Below are 23496 nucleotides of genomic sequence, written 5' to 3' on the forward strand. Positions count from 1 at the left end.
ATGGAGAGGAGCCAGGAAGGTTCCAAAATGCTCACTCATGCCTAGTGACCACGGCCCAGGGGGAAGGGGCAGGGCAGAACCAGCTGCTGCAGCAGGGTTGTGGGCAAGCACAATGCCACCTGCCACCATGCCACCCAGCATGGTGCAGAGGGAGGGCCAGAGGCCAAGGCCCTGTCTTCCCCGTACCCCATTCCGAGTGGATGCCTCCGCAGTGGGCACTAGGAGGAAGCAGCCCCTGCATGAGGCACAAGGAGGGCAGGTACTTGTTCCCTCCCTCTCAGCTGTGCATCTGCCCAGGAACCAGCGACAACGGGGCCCAACCAGAGCAGAAGGCCCCTGGCCAGGCCAACAGCCTCTGGTGCAGCTCCGAGCACAGAGCCGGGGCACTCTGGGCACCCAGCACTTGGCAGTGAGACTCCCCTGTCCTGATGTGCCTCTGCCGTCTCATAGCCAGGATTCCCCATTCACAGCCAAGCAGCTAGAGTTGCCAGGTGTCTGGTTTTCAATTAGAACGCCTGGTCAAAAAGGGATCCTGGCAGCTCCAGTCAGCATCGCTGATCCGGCCATTAAAAGTCCGGTTGGCAGCCCAGCGGGGCTAGGGCAGGCTGCCTGGCCTGGCTCCACACGGATCCTGGAAGTAGCCAGCATGTCCCTGCAGCCCCTAGTCACAGGGGCGGCCAGGGAAGCTCCACGCACTGCCCCAGCCTCAAGCGCCGGCTCCACAGCTCCCATTGGGCAAGAACTGCGACCAATGGGAGCTGCGATGGCAGCAGCAGCAGGCATGGGCAGCGTGCACCACACAGAGCCACCTGGTCGTGCCTCTGCTTAGGGGGCAGAAATGTCGGCTGCTTCCGGGACCAGCATGGAGCCAGGGCAGGCAGGGAACCTGCCTTAGCCCTGCTGCGCCACTGACTGGGAGCTGCCTGAGGTAAGCGCCACCTGGTCAGAGCCCACAGTCTGAACCCCCTGCCCCGGATCAGAACCCCCTCTGGCACCCTAACTCCCTCACAGAGTCCGCACCTCCTCCTGCACCCCAAACCCCTCATCCCTGGCCCCACCCCAGAGCCTGCACCCCCAGCCAGAGCCTTCACCCACTCCCACACCCCAGCCCAGTGAAGGTGAGTGAGGGTGGGGGCGAGTGAGTGGGGACGGGTCCTCAGAGAAGGGGCAGGGCCACAGGGAAGGGGCGGGGAAGGGGGCCAGGCAAGGGTGTTCTGTTTTGTGCAATTAGAAAATTGGACCCTATGAACAGCTGCTTCTGCCTCCCATGCACACAGGCGGGCGGAGGCGGGAGCTGCACGGGGGAATGGCCCTAGGCAGCATCTCTAGGGTTCTCAGGGGGTATTTTGAAGAGCACAAATGACAGTTAGGTGCCTAACTCCCATTGACATAACTGCCAGTGGAAATCTCCCCCTAACCAGTAGGAGCCCTCCCAGACTCTCTCCACCTCACCTGCCTAGAGCATAGCTTCCTCCCTCCCCCCCCCCACCCCGAGATATGGCTCCAGAACTGGGCAGTGTGATGGGGAGAGCGGGGTCACTCTAAGCACAGCTCCAGGGCCTCGGGAGGGCTGGGTGGTGAAGGCGCACAGTGTGGGAGACAGACTGGAGTTTGAGGGAGGGGTGGGGAGCCAGGCAGAGAAGGGTACTTGGGGAGCAGAGAGAAGAGGTTTGGGGGAATCTCAAGTGGGGAAGCCAGGGAGAACTGCCCTGACAAGGTGGGGCGAGGAGAACATAATATAACACAAATATAATACATATTCATCAATATGTAAATTAGTGAACTACACCATTTGCATAAAACCACCAGATTACTGAACCTACGCCCTTAGTGGGTATGGTGCAGAGCTGGATGACATTTTTGGTCAAAAAAAATTCAGTGAAAAATGGATTTTTGGATGAAAATAAAAATTTTCATGTTGTTGGTCCAAATTTTCTATTTTTCCCATCAGTAAAATGAAAGGCAGGAGGGGTGAAAAATGAATTCTTTTGTAACCAAAACCTTTTAGAAAGTGAGAAAATAGATTGTGAGAAAAAAGATATTTTTCTTTTCAATGGTTGTCTTTTTTCCAGCAGCTTGAACCCGGGGCCTTCACTTGGCAGAGAATCTGGCGGGTAGGGGGAAGCAGGCCTTGGATTTCTAATGTAATGTACAAGATGTCAGAAAAAACTCTTTGCTTTTGGGATGAGAACGGGGGAAAGGGCCCTTGTGACAGAGTTAATCCTGCACAAAGACGACACAAAAGCAAATATATAGAGATATATATAAACATAAGATTGGCCACACTGGGTCAGATCAGTGGTCCATCTAGCCCAGTATCCTGTCTTCCGGCATTGGCCAGTGCCAAGAGCTTAAGAGGGAATGAACAGAACAGGGCAAATATCCAGTGATTCCCCCTGATCGTCTAGTCCCAGCTCCTGGCAGTCAAAGGCTCAGGGACACCCAGAGCAGGGGGTTATGTCCTTGACCATCTTGGCTAATAGCCACTGATGTATCTATCCTCCAAGAACTTATTTTATTCTTTTTTGACCCCAGTTATACTTCTGACCTTCACAACATCCCCTAGCAATGAGTTCCACAGCTTGACTGTGCGTTGGGTGAAGAAGTGCTTCTTCATGATTATGTAAATGGGGGAATGGTCCAGCTATTGTGGGGAACTTTCCTGGCTTACACACTACCCCGGTGAAATGGGCTAGCGAAAGGATCTGAGTCCTCACTCCCACTTCCTTTACCCAGAGGCCTGCCTGACCTCGAGGGCTCCCCTTCCACTTTCCTGTGTGGCAGAGTCCTCGTAACCCAAACCAGGCTGGGCCCAGGATTCCTGGGGGGCTTGACCCCCAACCTTGCTGTGGTCACTCAGGGCAGGGGCTAGGGTGTCCCCACTCCGGGGTGCTCTCTCTGCACTGGATGCTTCTATGACCTACTGATCATTACATACAGCGCAAAGCAAATACAATTTATTAAACAGCAACCGATTTAAAAAATAAGGAAAAACTGGGAAAGGTGAAAGGAAAACCCGTCACCCCGCTCTGTGGCCCGGGGCCACCACAACCAGTGTCTCTGGCACGTCGGGGCAGTTCAGTCTGTTCCTCACACGTCCCAGGCCCCTGCCCAGGCCCTGGCCGTGCTGCAGGGATGCTGCGGGTCGGACACTCGCTCTGGCGGTGGCCACACGCCCTCAGGCTCTAGGTGGCAGGACCCTTCCTCCCAGCGTTGCCCCCATCGGGGTTATGATCCCGCCCCAAGTCTGGCCTGCAGGGCCTCTTCGTAGAATCATGGAATATCAGGGCTGGAAGGGACCTCAGGAGGTCATCTAGTCCAACCCCCTGCTCAAAGCAGGGCCAATCCCCAATTTTTGCCCCGATCCCTAAATGGCCCCCTCAGAGATTGAACTCACAACCCTGGGTTTAGCAGGCCAATGCTCAAACCACTGAGATAGCCCTCCCACCCTCTTGGGTGGGGGTGTCTCCCTGTGCTGGGCCCGCTGCCCAGGGTCCCCCCTCGCTTTCCCCAGCTGCTCACCACACCCGGCTCCGGCCCCAGCTCCAGCTCTACTCTGCCCCAGCCCTGCGGCTGCTGCTGCTCTGCCTCCAGCTCCCTGGGAGGGGGGTGGATGGCAGGTCCCTCTTCCATCGACCTAGCCCTGTCTGCACCGGGGCCTAGGTCCACTTGCCAACACCACCGAGGGGGTGGATTTTTGACACCCCTGAGCGAATAAGACGGGTCACCCCACCCCGCCCTAACTGTTTAGTGTAGACCAGGCCTGAGTCACACTCGGGCCCTCAAATCCCATTCAGTGTAAGGGTGGCAGACTCGGGCCCCCAGTGACCTCCCATTCCCGCCCCACTGCTGACTCACCACTTCTCTGTCAGTTGTCATGTCTGTGACTTAGCAGCTCCCCTCCCCTGCCTTCCCTGCTGCATTTCCCCCAAATTCCCCCCCCCACACTTTTCGTGCCTTGCCAGCAGGGGCCGGACATCCGTCCTGAGGAAGGAGCAAGAGAGGAGGCTGCCTAGTTGTCTCTCTTTCCATTGCACCAAGAAGTCTCATTCTGCCTGGTTCTCATGCACTGAGTGCAACCATTCTGCAGCCCCTCCTCCCCGCCACCCCAGCCTGCTGATACTTGACACAGCCACTTCCTAGGGAAGATTGCGAGGGAAGAGCTTCAATGTGTGCACTTCAGTGACTCTAAACAATGGCTAAATGGCACACCTGCTTGGGCAAAGTTCAGTGAAATGGCGCTCCTGGTGCTGTCTGCAGCCGGCTCGCAGCAGTTAACAGGTGGGAATTGGTAGCTGCTAGCATACGGTTTCCACTGTGAAGCCCTTTGTTCAGTTCCTGCTGCTTCCCTGGCTCAGGTCTGGCTGCTAAACACATCAGTCTTGCCTAGGTTGCGAAAGTTACAATCTTTGCAGCTTTTGACTTTCCTGTAGCCTCTCTGCGTCTCTACCCAAACAGCACGGGGCTGGTATTTATGAGAGCCCTAATGGAGTTGGAGGGGCCTCGGACAGTGGGGACAGACATGGAAATGACACGTTTCTGTCTGTACTGAGATTTGCCATTAAAACAGAGGCCCTGTGTTGCTGTGCAGCTCGCCTCCCTCCCAGGCATCTGCAGGTTCATGCCCGGGCTGTCAGCACACTGGGGCATGTTGCTTGTTGAGGAAATGGAGACATTCGTGCCAGGCTGGTCTAAGGCTTTCGGTGAGCAGCGTGCGCACTCCTTCCTTCGTGTGGAAGATTGACACGTCCCTCCTCAGCCCTTCTTTGTCACATTTCTTTGTGCAGCAAAATTAGAGTGAAATGATTCTGCATCTCCTGGGTTTTTTCCTTCAGTGCATATTTATCCCTGGGCAGAGGACCTGTTCCAGGAAGTTCTCAAAAGAGAATTTAATTGGAGGAGCACAGTCCCTAGGCCAGGAGATGGATTTCACCTATCATGAATGATTTGACCAACGATAAGTTTTCAGTCGCACTTTGTAATACAGTAACTCTAATTAGGCTGTAGTTATCCTGCTATTACAATGTAGTTACACGGAGGTTTACAATGCCCATAATTATATCATTTCTATTTGCAGAAAGTTCATTTTATGACATTACTAATTATTTTCACCGTGTTAGTTTCTTATTTAGTACATAACACTGACACAATCAGAAGATTAACCCAAAGAAACATGTCTAAGGGATTGATTCTGATTCCCTGGCAGCCAGTGGTATGACTTCCACTGACTTCAGTGAGGCGTGAACAGATCGGCTGTCCCCAGATTTCAGCTATTAATAAGGGTATATTTCAAATGTGGGAACGTAAAACACAGTGTAGCTTAAATGGCTTTAAGGTTTCACCTTGTTGGTAAATGTGCCCACCACAAAATATACCCGAACATTTCAGTTCACAGTAAATACAGTGTGCATACCTGGAACCTAAAAATACATGGATCCAGCCTGAAACTAAACAGGCAAACTGTAAGGAATGTGGTCAGGCAGTTAACCTCCTTACAGGAACTAGTATGAGGTGCACAGAAAAAACCCACTCCCAGTATGGCCTAGTGGCTAGAGCAGTAGGCTGGGGCTCAGAAGAACTGGGTACTAGTGTAGACTCTGCTGCTGAGTGATGTTGGGTGAGGCACTTTCCTGCTCTGTGAGTGAATTTCTTCAGCCATACATTGGGAGAAATGCTACTGACCTCCTTGTAAAGCCCTTTGCGCTGCACTGGTGATAGCCAGGTGTTACTGCGTGCAGTGCAGCTACTGGGTAATTAAAGTCACTGTATTGTAAAGCATAGTGATCAGAGCACAGGACTGGGAGCCAGGACTCTCTGCCAAGGTCCCTCTATCAGTGAAATTCTTCTTTGTGCAGTCAGCGAGCCCCAGGCCTGTGCAGCACCCAGAAGGGTGTGTGCTTTGTGCTGGCTTGCTGCTGAGTGACTTCTGCCCTATGGCCTGGGGTGAGTCCCTTCGCCTTTCAGTGGATGCTCATGTTTTCAGGGATTACATGTGTTTTGCCACCTCTGTTGTGAGTTTTCATGAATTAACGTGTCTGCGGTGCCTGGGACTCCCTGGGGCAAAGGCCCTGGGGAATAGAAAGTGTTCTCATCACAGCTGCTCTTGCTAAGTTGCCAGGAAATTCATGCTCTGGCCTCAGAACCTTCCTTCTATAGTCCATGACTTTTCTTATCTCTGGAAACCTTCTCATCCCAGCATCAGCCTTTTCACCTCACCTTCTGCCTTATCTGAATGGCAAGGAGACTCCCGGGGAGCATGTATCTGTTGCATGTGTCCATGAGAATTATTTGTATTACGGTAGCACTTAGAGGATCCATCCAAGATAAGGTCCTCGTTGTGCTACGCAGACACTTACAGAGGGGCAGTCCCTGCCCTGAGAGCTCTCTGGACAAACACACACAGTCTGGAAGCAGTAGGAGAAGGAAAGTGACTTGCTCAAGTCCACACAGCAGGGCGGGGGCAGAGCCAGGATGGGAGCTCATCTCTCCTGGCTCTCAGAGCGGTGCGTGCTCTACCAGCCCATGCTGCCTTGTTAATTTTCCTTGACTCCATTTCTCATAGAGGGCCTGCGGCTGCATTCAGCAGCTGCACTTTGCCACACTCAGCTGGCTCCCCTTCGTCCACTGGCCATCACATTTTCTAGCAGAGGTGGCTCATATACTGCCTGCCTATGGCTCTAACCATTGCATGGCCCCCGTATTTCTCACTGGACCCTTCAGCTTTCCTTCTGTCCACCGTGTGAGGTGGCAGGAACCATTTCTAGAGATTGAGGCCATCTTAGCTCTTTGCCGAGGTTACACACAGCCCTACCCCTCAGAAGTCTCACTTACAGCTTTGTGATTGTCCTATCTGCTTCCTGTTCTAAATGGGTCATATCTAGGTACTGCTGTGGATGATCAATGGGTTGTCAGACAGGGATGAAACTGGCCTCATCTCTCATGTCACCCGGCTGGGTTTTTCCATGTCCATGTTGTTCTTGGAGAAGGTGACCTGCAAGGTGAAACGCTTAGCACGCCGCATTGGGATATTGGCCCTGCAGCTCCCATTATGGGGAATAGTGCCTGACTAAGCACCCCGAGTCCTGTCCAAGTGAAGTCTGTGGAATCTCTTGTGCTTCTCTCCACTTTAACATGAAACCTTCCAACATGGGCCAAGGAAACAACCTGCTGTTTAGTTACCATGTAACGATCTGTGTTTGTGTGTTAGGGTACTGTGCAGGTGAAAGGAGCTGGACCGAAGACTCTGTGTAACAGGCAAAACCACCCACAAGGGCCCTGCAAACTCTCCCCTTCCTTCTCCCAGCCAATATACTTCAACTGTAAGCAGGAGAGACCCTTTCTAGCCAGGAGAGGATCTGAGAGCACCCAGGGCTCTTTTGACCCTCTGCTGAGAATGCCACAGAATTGTCCATCAGCACCCTTGGTGAGGGTGGCTTTGATGGGGGTCAGGGGCGAGGCTCTGTTAAAGAAGGAATCTTCGATCGGCCTTTCTTTGCTCTCAGGGGTTCGCGTGGCTAGATGTTCCTCTAAAGAATTCAAACTGGGAATCGCCTGGGTTTTGAAGTTGGATGCAGGAGGGATGTGGACAAGAAAACCCGGAGGCTGCCAGTGACATCGCCATGGACAGGCGCATGTCAGCTCATTTCATAGCGCCACAGAGACGTGTACAGAAGGTTGAGTTCGTGGTTTTATTCTGTAACTATACTAAAGAGAAGAAAGGTTTGAGTGCGATTTTCATGGGAGAAGCGGCTACTGCAAGGACGATCTCTCCAAGCATTGTATTGCGAGTGTCCTCAGACACTAGCTGCTGGGGCCATTTAGGGGCCATAGACAGATGCAATATTGTGCATCAGCCTCTGACAGACTAAGGCCAAGATTTCCCAGAGACTAGTGGTTCTGGGGCTCTGTCTCTGTCCAGGAGGGAGGCTATAGAGTGGACCTGGGAAGCTCTCATCTGTGGCTGAGCAGACATTCTAACCCTCATCAACTTGACGGAATCTGGTTCCCTGTTTCCATTGACTGTGGCAAGCCCAGGGCTCAGTGGCCTAGTGGTTAACACGCTGGCTGCGGGTGCAGAAGAGCTCGGTGCAGTTCTTACCCTGCTATACTCTCCCTCTGTGACCTTAGGCACCTCTTCCAGTGCCTCAGCTCCTCACCCTTCAGTGCGTGTCACTTTAGTGCCCTCTGGCACACAGGAGGGGCATGACGATCCATTCATTAAGGCGTGTAAGGCACCCAGATGCAATGGTGATGGGGGACATAGGAGTTCTTGGAGAGTTGTAGGGTGCTTGCCGCCCTCACGGGACAAAGAGGCGAGTGTGCTGTAGCCCTACGCGCTCCCCAGGCAGGTGGGTGCTCGGATTTGCTGAGACCTAGCGCCTTCCAGGGCTACAACTGGGGCATGGTGGCTAAACGCCCAGGTGAGCCCAGTGCTGTTGAAGAGGGTCCAGAGTAGCTGCTGTCTCAGGCACCTGGTTCCCCGCTCTCTGTGTGCTTGTCTGATGCCATTACCGCTCTGCAGGAGCCAGCCATCACCCGCTTTGTCAGATACATTTCAGTGCCTTCTCTTCCTTCACATCTTCGTGCAGGGCGCCTTTGCAGTGCCACATGATTGACTTTAAATATAAAAAAGCCAAACAACAGAAAGGCACACATGGTAAGTTGCACGCCAGCTCCTGACAGGACGCACGTCCCTCTCACAACACATTACTTCACCACGACTGGCCCTGACATGACACTCCTCTTTGTCATCTTGCACATGTTCTCCAGCCGAGCTCCCTGGCCAGCGAGAGCAGGCTGCAAACTGCTCCATGCAGCCAAAGGAAGAGCTCTACAGATGCGGTGCACAGTGAGGTCAGGCAGGTGGGGATTAAGTGCATTTGAACTGCTCCTTAACAATGGAGTTATGACATTTATAGCTCTCTCTGTCGTGGAGTTTCCTTCCATCTCTCGGTGCTGCTGAGGTTTGCATTGCCTGTCATGGGGACTGTCAGGGTTCCCTCCCCACTCTGAACTCTGAGGTGCAGATGTGGGGACCCGCATGAAAGACCCCCTATGCTTATTTCTACCAGCTTAGGTTAAAAACTTCCCCAAGGCACAAATTCTTCCTGTCCTTTGACAGTATTTCTGCCACCACCAAGTGAGTTAGACAAAGATTCAGGAAAAGGACCACTTGGAGTTCCTGTTTCTCCAAAATATTCCCCCAAGCCCCTTCACCCCATTTCCTGGGGAGGCTTGAGAATAATATAACAACCAAATACATTAACAAGGTGAGCACAGACCAGACCCTTGGGTTTTTAGGACACTGAAAACCAATCAGGTTCTTAAAAGCAGAACTTTATGATAAAGAAAAAAGTAAAAGAAGCACTTCTGTAAAATCAGGATGGAAGGTAATTTTACAGGGTTATAAGATTTAAAACACCGAGGATTCCCCTCTAGGCAAAACTTTAAGGTTACAAAAAACAGGAATAAACCTCCCTCTTAGCATAGGGAAAATGCACAAGCTAAAACAAGATAATCTAATGCATTTCCTTGCTTTACTTACAATTTTTGTAATCTTAGATGCTTATTTCAGGTAGGGTTTTAGGAGAGGGTTTTTTCCTGACTGGTCCCTCTCTCTGTCCCAAGAGAGCACAAATCAAAGAGAGCACAAACAAGACCTCCCCCCACAGATTTGAAAGGATCTTCTTCCCTTATTGGTCCTTTTGGTCAGGTGCCAACCAGGTTATTTGAGCTTCTTAACCCCTTACAGGCAAAGGAGGGATTTTATGCTACCCTTAGCTGTATGTTTATGACAGGGACACGGTAGCTTTTATTCCTGTTGGGCAAGGGAAGAAAGTAATAATTTCTCATTGGGTCTTAACCATTCAGGATCTGACATGGAAAAGTGCTCGTATGTTCCAACATGACAGTCCTGAGCACTAAAGATGCTCAGAGCCGATGGCCACGAACGTGGATAGAGCATGGGACAATAGGGCTTTTTGAGGGGACTAGATGACTCAGAAGGTATTGAAGGGAGTGCTGGTTTCAGACAAGTGCTTGGAAGTCAGGCTGCATCAGCAGAATCAAACCATCTGCACTAGGGATGGATGAGCTCATCTTGCTTAATTTTGAAGAAATTCATTGGACTGCCTTAACTCTGCCTCCTTGTGCAGGCTTTGATTGAGGGCTATATACAGTTACCCCTGCAGAGCCCTGCCTCGTTAGGACTTGATCCAGCTCCCATTATGTGGAAAGACTCCCACTGACATCAGTGGGAATTGGACTGGGAACCTCAGAGTGCATCTGTCCAGCAATGGTGCTTAGACGGCCCCATTAGCACAGTATCTGAGAGAGACGCCAAATTGTCAATGAATTTATCCCCACAACATCTCTGCCAGGTGCTTGTTTTACAGCTGGGAACTGGGCACAGAGGGTACATCACTGTCATAAATATAAAGGGAAAGGTATCCACCTGTCTGTATACAGTGCTATAAAATCCCTCCTGGCCAGAGGCAAAACCCTTTCACCTGTAAACGGTTAAGAAGCTAAAGGAACCTCGCTGGCACCTGACCCAAAATGACCAATGAGGGGACAAGATACTTTCAAATCTGGAGGCGGGGACAAAGGGTCTGTCTGTCTGTGAGATGCTTTTGCCGGGAACAGATCAGAAATGCAGCCTTACAACTCCTGTTAAGTTAGTAAGTAGTCTAGCTAGAAAATGCGTTAGATTTTCTTTTGTTTAATGGCTGGTAAAATAAGCTGTACTGAATGTAATGTATATTCCTGTTTTTGAGTCTTTTTGTAACTTACGGTTTTGCCTAAAGGGATTCTCTATGTTTTGAATCTGATTACCCTGTAAGGTATTTACCATCCTGATTTTACAGAGGTGATTCTTTTACCTTTTCTTTAATTAAAATTCTTCTTTTAAGAACCTGATTGATTTTTCATTGTTCTTAAGATCCAAGGGTTTGGGTCTGTGTTCACCTGTACCAATTGGTGAAGATTATTATCAAGCCTTCCCCAGGAAAGGGGGTGTAGAGCTTGGGGGGATATTTTGGGGGAAGACATCTCCAAGTGGTCTCTTTCCCTGTTCTTTGTTTAAAACATTTGGTGGTGGCAGCATAGGGTTCAAGGTCAAGGCAAAGTTTGTACCTTGGGGAAGTTTTTAACCTAAGCTGGCAAGAATAAGCTTAGGGGGTCTTTCATGCAGGTCCCCACATCTGTACCCTAGAGTTCAGAGTGGGGAAGGAACCTTGACAGTCACGCTGCATTGTAAACCTGGGTCTGGGGGCCCCGGGGCCGGTGGGCTTGGTGTTCCCAAGCCCATACTTGAGTGCCTGTACTGCACCGTAAACCTGGGCCTGGTCTCACAGCTGTGCTAACGCGTCCATACTGCCCTGTGCGGACCCTCTGATTGGTGATTGTAGCTTGAGCTGTGTCCACACAAAATGGACTTGAGTCTCAGTGGAACTCGGGCATAGGTGCTGGAACTAGGGGTGCTGGGCGGGGGTGCTGCAGCACCTCCTGGCTTGAAGTGGTTTCCATCGTATACAGGGTTTACAGTTTGGTTCAGTGGCTCTCAGCACCCTCACTGTACAGATTGTTCCAGCCCCCCTGCTCAGGCTCAGACACCACCCCACCCCGCGTGCATCCTCGGACCTGGGTTCTTGCGGACCTGAGTCAGACCGATTTGTGTGTGGATGTAGGGCTCTGTGAGCCCCGGTTTACAGTACAGCTGATACATACCCTGGGAGGCTAAATGACTTGTCCAACATCTCACAGGAAGTCTGTGGGAGAGCAGGGAACTGAGCCCTGGTCTCCTAAGCCCTAGCTTGTGCCCTAACCACTGGCCACCCTGCCTCTCTAAGAGTGAAGGGCACGACTGTCACGAGTGGCTACGCTCTTTCCTCCACAAGTGTCGCTGGGCAAGTGCGCCTCCTCCCTGAGCTTTCTCTTGTGTGGGCTGCTGGGGGAATCTGGGTCCTAGACTTCACCAGAAAACACTGTCCTGCCTAGGGTAGCCCAGCAAGAGAGAACTTACACCAGGAAATAAGCTACACGAGCGTGAGGTATAACTGTGTCTACACCAGGGCTTTTGCCACGATAGAAATGGCTCAGAAAATCACATCCCTAAGCAATGCTGGTAAACAGGCAAAAGTGTCTTCTGTCCATGAGGTCTGCGACACGTTTGGGGCTGCGGAGATATCAGAGCCATTGGCAGCTCCTCATCCCTCTTACATCCAAGGCAGAGAGTCCCTCCCATTTCTAATCGCCTGACTGGAGCTCGGCAAAATGTCTCATACACGCTTTAGGGTTGTTGTTTTTTTACCAAAACTAAATTTTTTACCAAGAAAAATTTATTTGGTGGAAAAAACCTCATTTTTTCTTCACTTGTTTTTACTCTACCTCCTCCCCGTTTTTCCAGTGGGGAAAAAGTAAAGAAGTGAGAGAGTTTTTTCCAACAGAAACATTAAAACAATTGAAAAATATTCATTTAGAACCTTTTTGTCAGAAACAAACAAAATTATAAACATGAATGTTTTCGGGGGGGAATCATTTTTCCCAATTTTTTTGGTGAAACACGTGTAAGATGTTGGGAGCGCTGTATTCCTGATATCTGACCCAGGTAAGGGTGCGTTGGCTGAAATTCAGTTAAAACGAGATCGCAATTAGGCTGATTGATCAGTGGAGGCTTCTGTAGGGACTGGCAGGATGTGAGGCTGCTCTGCTTGGCTAGGGATGTTCCCCATCTACAAATTCTCTTGAACGGCTTTTGTTCCTGATTTCCCAGGTAGCTGTGGGGCTGATCGGCAGTTGGCCGAAAGCCTTTTCTCGTAGATGCATGCAGAGCTCAGTGCGGTTATCCAGGCCGCTTCCAGGCTGGAACGTTGGAACTAGAATGAAGCAAATCTGCAAAAAAGTGTGAGCAAGAACAGAATTAAAAAGAGATTTGTTTGCCCGCTCTTTGTAATGCCTGTTCACTTTCTGTGAACACTGCTACGGCTGTGTAGTAGGACTTCACCCTGGAGGTGGCCAACTTGAAGCTCTTTGTGGGTGCAGAAGTCATCCAATCAGGGAGCAAAGACAATACCAGGTGATTCAGGGGGACCAGTCACACAGAGAGAAGAACTAATTGCGAATAATACCGAACATGAGGCCGGGGGCCTGGAACAATTTGTATAGTGGGGATGCTGTGAGCCATTGAACCAAACTAAACCCTGTATATAACGGAAACCACTTCAAGCCAGGGGATGTGGTAGCACCTCCCACACCCCTAGTTCCAGCACCTATGCATGAGGCAAAGTGTTAGCGTGTTCTCGAGGCTGAGACGTGTTCTCCTAAACTGTCCATTGGCTGCTGGCCAATAACAAACATTCATTAAAACACTGAAGTCTTGGACAATTCACCAGCAAATGAAGGTGCTAAATTTGCTGAGCAAACTTCACTGTGAGTAGTCTGGCCAGTTCCATCCCTAGCACATTCTGCTTGGGGATATCATAGAATCATAAAAAGAAAAGGAGTACTTGTGGTACCTTAGAGACTAACCAATTTATTTGAGCATAAGCTTTAGAATCATAGAATACCAGGGTTGGAAGGGACCTCAGGAGATCATCTAGTCCAACCCCCTGCTCAAAGCAGGGCCATTCCCCAATATTTGCCCCAGATCCCTAAATGGCCCCTTGGGGATTGAACTCACAACCCTGGGTTTAGCAGGCCAATGCTCAAACCACTGAGCTATCCCTCCCCCTGTGAAGACCTGTGATAGTTTCCAGCTGGCAGGCTGGAGAGGCCGCAGGCTTAGGGATGGTAGCTTTGTAGAGCCCATTAATACCTACTGCTGCTACAGAGCATCTCACCGCACTTTACAGGGGCTTTACATGATCCCTGCTCTGCAGACAGAGGGTACGACAGCCAGGTGCAGCCAGGTGAAGTGACTTGCTTTGTACAGCTAATTAACGGCAGTCAGTGACGTAACTTAGGGCTCCTGGCTCCAGAGGCGACCCATGCCTGCCGATAGTGGGGGGGTGGAGTGAGGGCAGCAGCTTCAGCAGCAAATCTGGGGGGTGGGAGGCTGACCCTGCCCACCCCCGCCAATGTGTCCCCCTGCCTGACTCCCAGCTCTGCTCCCCACCTTTCACGTATGCTTCCCTGATTTTTTTCTGAGCTAACGCCTGGGTGATGCTTCCCCTGTGAGGCATCTCGCGCCCGCCCGCTCGTAGCGTGAGGACTCTGTGTCCGTGCCTGGCATGGAACAGCCCCCCGACTCCACCAGCCACGGGCACCCCAGACACTCCTCCCCGTCTCGACAGGCCCGTGCTGCTCACGGTACTCACCAGTCCCACCTCGCAGCCGCGCACCGCTGAACTCACCACACCCAGCAACGTCGGTAGGGAAAACGAGTGTGCGTTTATTTAATACAGCGTAGAGATTCGACGGACAGCGAGTAGTAGTGTTGGAAACAAATGGTCCCATATCAGATACAATCCTCACACGCATTCTAGAGCCCAGGCTGCACTAGCCAGCTCCTCTCACGGCTACTACAGCTGGGATCCCGCACGCTGCCAGCTCCTCTCGTAGGTGAAGGAGAAAATCTTGTCCCCTCTCCTCTGTTCTTAGCAGTTTTGACTCTTACCCCAGGAGAGCTCCTCTTCAGAGACGCATCTTGGGATTCCTTTGTCTTTGTAAATGCTCAGGCCTGCACCTGGCCTGTCTCCCTGGCTGTTCACTGCTCCATGGGCTGACCAGGGCCGGATTTGCACCTTACGCGCCCCTAGGCACAGCATCTCCAGCACCCCCCACTTACAGCTGACCCTGCACCAACATGAACATGACCTTTATTTTGTATCATATCAAATCCGTGCTGTCCACAATATACTGGCCCCGTTCCTCCCCGCAGCAGCCCCTCAAAGCAGCCCCAGGGCATTGGGGGCGGCCAGGGTACAGCCTCCTCAGGAAGGCATGAGACCCTCCGCCACGTGTGGGGGTCTTCGATCCCTCCCGCAACCTGGCGCAGCAGCCGTCTTCCGGCTCTGCCTGTGCAAGTGAATGGGGCGCTGGCCACACCCCTCCCCCTCTCTCCCAGGCAGGTGGGGGAGGCAGTGGGGCGGCCAAGATTGGGAAGGGGCTGGGATGCTCCCAGCACTGTCAGCGGCTGCCCCGCCACTGCTGACAGCACCCCCAGGTGGGCTGGCTCACCCTGCGCCAGCTTCACACGCTGGGCAGCGACTAGCCAGAGCCAGGAGCCCACTTTTCACTTTCAGGTGCCCCGAGAACACCACCACCCCAGGCACAAGCCTGCCGTGCCTGGCGGGAAATCCAGCTCTGGTGCTGAGTGAGGCAGTCCTGAGGCTCGCCGGGACGCGAGTGACAAGCTTTACGTACACAGGCTGGGAATTGAATAGCTTCCAGATTACGTATTTCTTCAACTATTTCCTGTGCGAACATCGTTTAAGAATACTGACAACTAGTGGGCTGCTGGCTCTTGGCAGAGACCTCACGTCACCTTCTGGTGCACTATGATGCAGATCTCATACCCAGGGCAGGCCTTTAAACCTCTGTGCACCCCTGTGCCCTCTGCCACTTGGCATCAAGAGATCTCTGGGCCACAGCCTGACACTCAGGGTTCAGTCAAGGCCTGTTGCTTTACCCAGAGCTTTGCTTGGGAAAGAATTTGGACAGGTGGTTCCTCATATCCATGGGACAATTGGGGATGGTGCGTCTGAGCTGCCCCAAATCATGGTGATTGTTGTGGTTAGCCTGAAGATTGTTTGTTGGTTTCCAGCTGACAGCGGCTGATAACTCAGCTCTGGGAGCATGTGTGTTCCCCTATCAGTCAATGCACCAAATGGTGAATGCACATCTTATACGTAGCAGTAACAATACGTCGCTGGATGGAAAGAGCCTACATGCTAACAAATCTGCTTACTTGAACACCTACCAATTGCCAGTTGGCTTAGGCGAGAGCCATCTAACTGGATTGCAAGCTGCCCACCAACCAAAGGGCTCAGGATTCATGCTTGTGCATTTAAGTCATCCAATTTTCCACATGCTTAGGCAGCTCTCATAACAGACTGAAAAGGTGTCTGTACTTTGGCCATCTCTGGAATTGCGTTCACGCAGGATCGCGCGATGGCTGCCAGCCTCTGGTCTGTCTGGAGATGACTCCGTTCTTGGGATCTGCACTCAGGGTTACAGTGGTGTTACTTACCTGTGCCAGGAGTGGGGCTCTTTGTTGCTTTCCCAGATGCAGAGAACTCAGAAAGCCCAGGCACACTTGCAAGGAACGGGGGGGAGTCTTAAGGAGTGGGGGAAGCAGTTTATTTCATTGCTTTTCCTGGAAGGGACTCTGTGCTCACCCCCTCAAGGGCGATTGCTCTGAAATTGTATTTCTGCTATCTCAGCCTCATTACTACCTAGCAGAGGAGACGAAAAATCCTTGCTGTAGCCTCAGAGCAACTATACTCTTAAATTTGTTCCTAGACTCACACCAGGGCCACTTCTCTGCGTGTGTGGTCTCTTGGACTACATGGTGCTCATAAATAAATAAAGGAAAAAGTTCTTCATCTTCATTCAGAAGCTCCTGGTATCACAATGCTGCTGCACAAAAGCCATCTTATTAGCCCCAAGTGCAAAATGCTGCCTTTTCTTGCAGAAGCTCATTAATTGCAGGTCACCATTCAACAAGAAAGATGAGGCACTTGAGTTCTTCAGGCTCTCATTAGCCACCGAGCTGAACAGTATGTGTGAAATTAACAGTCACCTGAGTACCTCTATAATTTCATAATTATTAGGCCTAATGGGTTAGTCTCTGCCAAATGTCTTTAACTCCTTCCTGGCCGCTTTAGGAAATGACACAAGGCTTCAAAGTTGGTGTGTTTCAGGAGGGGCTTTTTTAATCCATTTAATGGATTTTTGCAAAAATAATGAGGAAAAAAACTCTCCAGTCTCATGTACTGTTTGCATTTTTTAACATATGTTTAGCTTTTAATTATTCATATACAGAGCGCCAAGGAAGCAGATAGCCTCATATCCTAGAGAGTGGGTGAAAGAGTTCTCTCTGGAAAGGGAATTTAATTGGTTTTAAAATGTGGTCTCTGTGTGTGTGTGTGTGTGTGTGTGTTTATATTTGTGTGTGTGTGAGAGTTGTGCCTTTGCTTTCTCTTCTCCTGGATGATTGTATTACATTGTTTCCCTTGTCTTACATTTTTATTTATCTTAGGTTTAAAAAACAAAATAGCCACTGAGACGCTCTCACTTTCCTTTAAACTCAAGGATCTTGGACATAGCAATGGCTTGAAATGGGGATTTTCTGATACTTGAACTAGGCTTGGAACAGGAGCCAGAGCGCAAGCGGCAAGGAGGGTGACTCCCACCTCCAACCAGCTAACTGTTTGTTCTAATGTCCCGTACTTGATCGCAGAGCATGGGTGCTTGTGTGCCACAGGGAAATGCACCGGGCCCTGGACTAGCCTGACACCAGCCCATAGCGTCACCTTGTGCAAAAGCTATGGGAGGGGCAAGTAACTCGGCCTAGGACAGGTACAATGGAAGATTCCACTCTTTCATAGCAACCACAGCAAGACATTGCAGGTCGTACAGCCCCATGCAGACTCTCCTGGTCCATGTCAGGGGAAGGCAGTAAGGAGACTTGGGTTCCAGTCCTCTCTCTGCCACACACTTCCCAGGTGGCCTGGGACAAGTTACTGCCTCATTCTGTACCTCAGTTTCCCCATCTGTATATCAAAATGCCAACACACCACAGAGGGGGCGGAGAGACTTCACTCACGAGTTTCAGAGTAGCAGCCGTGTTAGTCTGTATCTGCAAAAAGAACAGAAGTACTTGTGGCACCTTAGAGACTAACAAATTTATTAGAGCACAAGCTTTCGTGGGCTACAGCCCACTTCATCGGATGCATAGAATGGAACATATAGTAAGAAGATGTATCTATATATATATAGAGAGAGAGATATCTATAGATAGATAGATAGATATATTTCACTCACTAGTGTTTGGCAAAGAGTCTTGTACAGAAGGCACCAAAGAAAGGCTAAGTGTGAGGGTTACTACTGGAGCCAGGTCTGGTTTTCGACCTTTTTCTGTTCTCAAATTGTCTGCACACCCGTTGTGTGCTGGTTATTTGTATCTCTGCAACAAATGGCTTCTAGCAGACATACCTGTACAAGTGAGCTTTCTAAGCCTCTTTGCAGTGGGAACTTGGACTATTCAATATTCAGTGTCATCTCTGGCACATGGGAGTGTTTCTGTTCCCTCACTGAATGACCAAATGACCTTCCCTTATAACCAGGCGGAGTGCCCTAGAAGTGTTGCATCTTTCTGGGAGAGAAGTGAGGACAGAGCCCTATAGGAGACAAGCAGGCCTGGGAAGTGTGAATATTCAACACAATCTCCTCCTACCCTCTTTTGCACAAGAAAGAGCATTACATATGGCTGTGGCCATGGACCTCAGAATTAAACAGAGCTGGGATCCTTCCTGCCTGAAGCAAAGAGAGAGAGTTAGAGGCCGGTTTTATCAGCTGGAAAGCTAATTGGAGATAGACGGGCATCCAGAGCACTGCTTGGCTGAACGTGCTTGTGCATTGTGACGGTACAGGTATAAAATCTGGTCCCAAAACATTCATGGAGTGAAAACTGGTGGCATAAGTGTTTGCAGACATGTAAAGAAAAATGGGTGCAACCTTTAATGGAACCACTAATGAGCTAGGTGGGCACCCATGGTCACAGACACATCCTACCGACCTGTCGCAGAGTGTTTCTAGGGCGCTCGTCACTGGAGTATCTAAATGCAAAACCCGTTGAAGTCAGCGGGGGTCTTTCCGCTGAGGACAATGGGGATGTACTGTATTAGGCCCTCCCCCTGCTCTGCACCCCAGGGACAGCCTGGACAGCTGAGCACTCTGGGCTGTGAATTGCACAAGCTCCGGGTACCGTCACATGCCACGCCGTTCTGTTGTATTTTGTTCACTTTGGGATCCAATCCCATCTCGCAGTGTGTGGCAAAGAGAGCAGCAACGTGAGCGGCAACGAGAGCAGTTTGTAAACAGGAAAAAGGAGCCAGCGAGTGGCAGAGTCACAGCCAAAGTTCAGATGAGCACCAACCCCGCTCATCGCTTTCTTCCAGGCTCCAGAGCTGTGGGCCTCCCGGGCCCCTCAGCAAGGCCCTGGCTGAATGGGCCTGGCAGGTGGGGTGTTAGCAGCAGTGAGAGCCCCAGGAGTCTGGAATATAGACTCTCGTTCCCTCACAACAGCAGGCAGGATGGATTTTGTAGACCCCTCCTCCGTGAGGGAAGTAGCCAGGAGATGTGCAGGGGGCTGAGAAAAGAGAAGGACATGGCTTAGTGTGAAACAATGTAGGGGGTTTGGATGGGTACCTGCATCCACTCATGCGGCTCCCACCCCTTGCTGCGTCCAGCTTCCTGGGCTGCCTGCGCTGGGAGATCAAGGCTGGGAGAAGGGGTGGGCCTTTCTTCAGTGGGTGCCTGAGAACCGTCTCCTTCAGTGATATTTCACCTTTCCTCTCCTTGCCACGTCTGTCAACTTCTGCTAATTAACCGAGTTTGCTATCACCCTCAGCGCTGATATGAAGGGTAGAAAAAAAGGACTTAAAGAAGTCTACAATTATAAATGATGTCTGGCAGGCTAAGGTACCATATAATGCATTATAAGCACTTAAAAAGCTAACCCATTCTGTCTTCTTTCTCTGGCATAAATAATGGCTTTTTTATGAATAAATCATGGAGCCAAGGTCTCTGAAAATAGCAGGAACCTGGAGTATAATGTCTCCATCCTTATTTTTGCTAGGCCAGCAGAGAACTCAGCAATCCACTTCATCACTGCTGATAAACCCGAATAAGTGCAACCTGCAGTAATGAAATAGGGAGATAAAGTTTGGGGCGGGGGTGGGGGGGGTTCCTTTGCCAAAGCATTGATTGCACTGACGCTCCAAATGAAACATAATGGACTCTTAGGAGATAAGCCGTTTTTCTGCCCCATGAATAAAGCACGACCTCCTAACTCACTGAGAGGCAAAGCTGCCAGCAACTTAAAAGTGCTTCCTTCTGCTTCTGGTTTGTGTTTCCTTTTAATGAAGCTTCTCAGAGCCAAAGGGGGGCTTGGGAGGTGGGATTGGAAAACAGCTCTGCCTTTCCATGGTGGGGGGGGTCGTACCCACGGCGGGAGGTGGAAGGAGTTGGGGTTTCTCAGCCCCAGCAATCAGTAGTAGCTGTCCGACCACAGAACAGTGTGCCTGAAACAGCTGGTGGTGTGCGGTGGGAGGGACCCATGTGCTTTGGAGAGCAAGGGAGGTCTGGGTGGTGTTTGAGCCAGTGGCGAGCGCTGGGGAGAAGTTTGCCCTGCATCTGCCTGCGCTCGGCCTGGCATGGAAGACCTGCAGTCGCTGTTGCGCTGGAGGTGATGAGCACCTCGTAGCGTGTCCCCCATGGCTCCCTCCAAACTCCACTCCCTTCCCGCGGCCTGGGCAGCCCGTCTCTCCCTCTCTTAGGCCTTTCTCAGGAGACCGGGAGCTGAGGGCAGAAACCCATTTACAAGGCCGAACTCCCCTGCAAAGCACCATGGGCAAAGCAAGGACCAATGGGGCCGGAGCTCCCAGCTGGTTTCTCCTGCACTGTGGCAGCTTCCAAGACCAGCCAAGCTGGAGCCGTGGCCAAGTGGAACGTGACCCATCTTCTGTCCTTGGTGGGCTGACGGGACATCCCTGCGGCATGCTGCAATCCACCTGCCTTTCCTACCCCAAGTGGCCCCGCCCTCCAGAGCCATGCCAAGCTCTTCTGAGCACCTGGCCCCGGTCGGGGGAGATGAGCCCTTCCATCCGCAATGACTTCCATGCTCAGTGCATGCACTGCGACCCCCTCTGCTCACGCCTTCCTCTCGCAGCACAGCGTGGTGGAGACGATCATGCTGGGAAACTTCATGGCCCACGTCCGGCCTCAGACCCCTCCCCTCTGGAAGCACTGCCCCCTACGCTGTGCACTCGGGGATGGCAGCTGGAGAGGGGCCGGAGGGGAAGGGAGGCTGGGCTTCATGTCCAGGCCTCTGCCCTGCATCTCCAAATGCAGCGCTCTCCTCACAGGGCCATCACAGGCCATGCAAAGGTCCTGGGAGTTTAACCTGGGTCTGCCCTCCAGGCAGGGCTTTGCGGGAGGGCCCAGCTCAGGGCTGGTCCCATCACCAGGCTCTGTCCAGGCATAGGAGGTGAAGGAGCAGAGGAACTTGCTCCACCCCACCTCTTTGTGAACCTCTGGGCTTCTGGCACCTTTAGACCCAGAGCCAGAGCCTCTGGCCGCCCCTCAAGGAGCTGGTAGCCAGGTGGTTGATTCTGGTCCATCTTTGCGGCTGTGGGTCAGTCCTGCAGGATGCACTCGGCCCCAAAGACCATTGGCTTCCATGGGAGGTTAGGCTCTGGATGGCCACAGGCTTTGCCTGGATTGGGTTTTTTTTGGCTTTAAAATCATCTTGTGCGTCTCTGTAGGGCTAGGGGGCCTGGCCTTGTGCCAGAGGGTCTCCCTGTGCTTCTGCTTCCTTGCTGCACACGTGGCTGCTGGATGCTAGACCCACGCTGGGCGTGCTGGAGACAGGGACAAGGCAACCCCAGGGGAGTGTCAGCCCTTGGTAAGCTTTGCAGGGTTGTGTGTGGGAGTGTGAGAGTAAAAGGCTGGAAGCGCGTGTGTGGCTGATGGGAGAGGTGTGGGGGGAGCACGGTGAGCGTGAGTGTGTGCTGGGCTCGGGGGGGTTGGAACGGCGATGTCAGTAATGTTTGGGAGGTGGCGGTCTGTTCCAGAGCCCCCAGATGCCCATTATCCAGGTTGGAGGGCGAGGGGGTAAGTGCACCCTTACCCTTACGTCAGCTGGGGGGTGCTGTGGTCCGAGGCCGCAGCCATGTCCTCACTGTCGTCACCGGGCCGTGTATTCGAGCTGTCCATACAGCTGTGGCTTCTTTACCAGGAGCTCCGTGTGTGCCTGTAACCGCTGCCCCTGCATGAAGCTGAGCACCGAGCGCTGTCGGGTCTGCAGGGCAGGCTGGGGAGGGGAGTGCCCAGCCAAGGGTCCAGCCTTTTGCCAGTTTAATGCCCATTCCTGCTCCTGCCGTCCTCAGTGGACGGAGGGCTGACTGTGACCATGCTGGGTCCATGTTGAGGGCAGTGTGTGGGGCAGGGCACAGTCAGAGTGGGCCCCATGGAAGCCCAGCTCCCCTTGCGTTGCTGCCAGTGCCGGTTGCCCCGGGGCTCACATTAGATCATGAGTCATTTCTGCCCTCATGCCCCTGTTTGCCTTCCTGTCATGGGGCAGGTATACCCCGTCGCCCTTTGGGGAGAAGGGAGGGGCGTTACAGCCCTGCAGCTAAGTCCAAATGACCACCGTTAGCCTGGGGGCAGTATGGCCTAATGGCCAGAGTCAGTAAGAATACCTTCCTACGCAGGACTGCGTGGCCTAGAGGCCAGAGTCAATAAGGCCACCCTCCTATGCAGGGCTGCATGAACTGGTGGCCAGAGGAGAGTGGGCTGGCATCCGGGCCCTCCCTACTCCACCGGGTCCTGGCCCAGGGCCCTATCAGCGGTGAATGTATTCGCCACTGGGTCAGCAGGGATCCACCCAAAAAACGCTGACTTGGTTCCTGGTTCTACAACCGGAGCAATGTCTAGTTCCCCGGAGCTACCAGTGCTGCCATCCACAGCTCCCCTGCATCTCTGGGGTCATCGCAGCCGACAGCTCTGTCCCCTCTTGGACTTCTGTGAGCAGCCGCGTATCCGCCTGGGTCTCGGCACGCCTGGCCTCGGTGGTCTGGGGTTCCAGCCTGCTCCTCTCCCCGCGGGTCAGCCCGGACTGAGCTGGGCTGCTCCCTTTTATACTGTGGCTCCAGTTGGAGCATGCCCAGCAGAGGTGAGGGGCGTGGCTTCCTCAGCCCACAGCAAGGGGTTAACCCCTTCCTGTCCAGAGCAGGGCAGGTATACCCCGTCACACTTCCCAAGAGGTTGTATCCCTTTCCTGCTCCCACAGGCCACCTCACTCCCTGAGCAGGGTGTCCTGCGGGACTGGGCAGCGAACAGGGCCATCTCACCCACTCCTGGCTTGCGCTGGGGGGCGGGCACTGCCCACATGCCACATTCTCCTGGTTTAACCCACATGCAGCACCAGGCTTTTGGGCCCAAATGGAGAGAGAGAGACTACCTGGAGGAGACGTGGATCCTAGCTGGTCACTGTGTGCAGAGGGTAGGGCAGGTCAACCTAGCTAGTTGGAAGGGCCCAGAAACACCCAGAATAGGATGTGGCAGATACTAGACATGCTCCTTACCTACATCCAAAGCTGTGTAGGAAGAGAATGGCCACATTGGATCAGACCAATTGTCCATCTAGTGCAGTATCTTGTCCTCCGGCCGTGGTTGGTGCCAGATGTTTCAGAGGGAGTGAACAGAATAGGGCATTTTATCAAGTGATCCATCCCCTGTCGTCCAGTCCCCGCTTCTGGCCGTCAGTGGCTT

At 52.2% G+C, this 23496-nt stretch overlaps 1 long non-coding RNA gene across 1 annotated transcript; it reads right to left on the reverse strand.

The window, feature by feature from the left end:
* Positions 1-18221: 18221 nt before the first annotated feature.
* LOC122463351 lies at positions 18222-22835 on the reverse strand. The gene is made up of 2 exons (XR_006286616.1): positions 20796-22835; positions 18222-19312 (listed from the first exon to the last, which is right to left on the reverse strand). It is a non-coding gene; the product is annotated as an uncharacterized LOC122463351 (long non-coding RNA).
* Positions 22836-23496: the final 661 nt, after the last annotated feature.

The sequence above is a fragment of the Chelonia mydas genome, chromosome 19 (genome assembly GCF_015237465.2).
Source record: "Chelonia mydas isolate rCheMyd1 chromosome 19, rCheMyd1.pri.v2, whole genome shotgun sequence".
Classification (NCBI taxonomy): Eukaryota; Metazoa; Chordata; order Testudines; family Cheloniidae; genus Chelonia; species Chelonia mydas.